The sequence below is a fragment of the Orycteropus afer genome, unplaced genomic scaffold, assembly GCF_000298275.1.
Source record: "Orycteropus afer afer isolate SDZICR_OR568_19922 unplaced genomic scaffold, OryAfe1.0 scaffold00547, whole genome shotgun sequence".
NCBI lineage: Eukaryota > Metazoa > Chordata > Mammalia > Tubulidentata > Orycteropodidae > Orycteropus > Orycteropus afer.
In genome coordinates this window covers 273,309-274,795 of record NW_006922134.1, presented here as the reverse complement: position 1 = coordinate 274,795, position 1,487 = coordinate 273,309, and the positions used below count along the sequence as shown (strand labels likewise).

General features: G+C 40.9%; 1 protein-coding gene across 1 annotated transcript in view; it reads left to right on the top strand.

The window, feature by feature from the left end:
* SHLD2 (shieldin complex subunit 2) overlaps nucleotides 1-1,487 on the top strand; it is a 112,268-nt gene that overhangs the window by 65,863 nt on the left and 44,918 nt on the right. The gene's annotated exons all lie outside the window — the stretch shown is intronic.

Here is a 1,487-nt window from a genome sequence, read left to right as displayed (position 1 = left end):
GCAAAATTGTCCCTCAAATATGATGGTGAAATTAGGAGATTTCCAGATAAGCAGAAACTGAGTGAATTTGTTAAAACCAGACCAACTTTACAAGAGATGCTAAAGGGAGTCCTCTGAACAGAGAACCAAAAATAGCAAATAACAACCGACCATTAATTCACAAGATGACATAACTGAGAAACCACAACTATGGACATACCCAAAGTAAAATGAGCTTATAAGATTGTAAACGGAACCAGAGACATCGATTGGCAAGTGATGCCAACTACAAACAAAAAAGAGGGGAAAGACTGTCTAGTCACAGAACTTCTAAATGGTGAGGGAGTTAAGAGACTTGCAAGAAGAATGGACTGTTGTAACAAGTTCTGTACCTCACACCATACACAAAAATGAACTCCAGGTGGATCAAAGACTTAAATGTGAAACCTGAAACTATACAGTTCCTCAAGGAAAATCTAGGGGCAAATGTAAGGGCCCTAATATATGGCATAAATAGACTATACAATAGCCAAAAGATGGAAACAACCTAGGTGTCCATCAGCTGAGGACTGGATAACCAAACTATGGACATACACACAATGGGATACTATGCAACACTAAAGAATAATGTAGGATCTACAAAACACCGCATAACGTGAATGAACTTGGAGGACATTATGCTGAGGGAAATAAGTCAATCACAAAAGGACAAATATTGTATTAGCCCGTCATTGTAAAAGTTAAGGAAAGGTTTATCTATTGAAGGACATTTTCTTTGTTGGTTACCAGGGGGGGAGGGGAGGGGAGGGAAGGCTGTTAGTTAGATAGAGATAAGTATTGATTTGGGTGACGAGAAGGGCAATATACCAAATGTGAGTGACCAATATGGCAGCATTGAGGATGAGAAAGACAGAGAGAGGTACATGGGAGGTACAGACAACAAATATGAACCCTTTTGCACATACAGTACTATGTTGTCAGTGAAGGCAAGCATGGGTGTATGGGTGGATAGATGGGTGGACAGGCTGAACTATTAGGTATGTCTATGAAATGGGGAGTGTATCTAAGAACATACATAAGGTTGGCAGACAATGGTCTTATAAGTTTATGTGAAGGATCAGTATTCCCAGGTGTATAGTAGAGTTGACAAGGGGAATGTTGTGGTCACTGCTTGGTCACAGCCAGCTACCCAGAGGGACCGAGTAGTTGAACCTGCTGGCTTGGGACCATAGTTGCAGGGGACATATAGCTCAATTGGCATAACATACTATATAAAACATTGTTGTTCCACCTTCTACTTTGGCAAGTAGCGAGTGAGATCTTAAAAGCTAGCAAGCTGCCATCTAGATGCAACGATGGGTCTCTCCTCATCCAGAGCAAAGAAGAATGAAGAAAACCAAAATTAATGGAAATAATTAGTCCTATCGACTGGTATACCATGCAATCTGCAACCTATACGACTATGAGACCAGAAGAACTAGATGGTGCCTGGCTACCACTGTCATCCA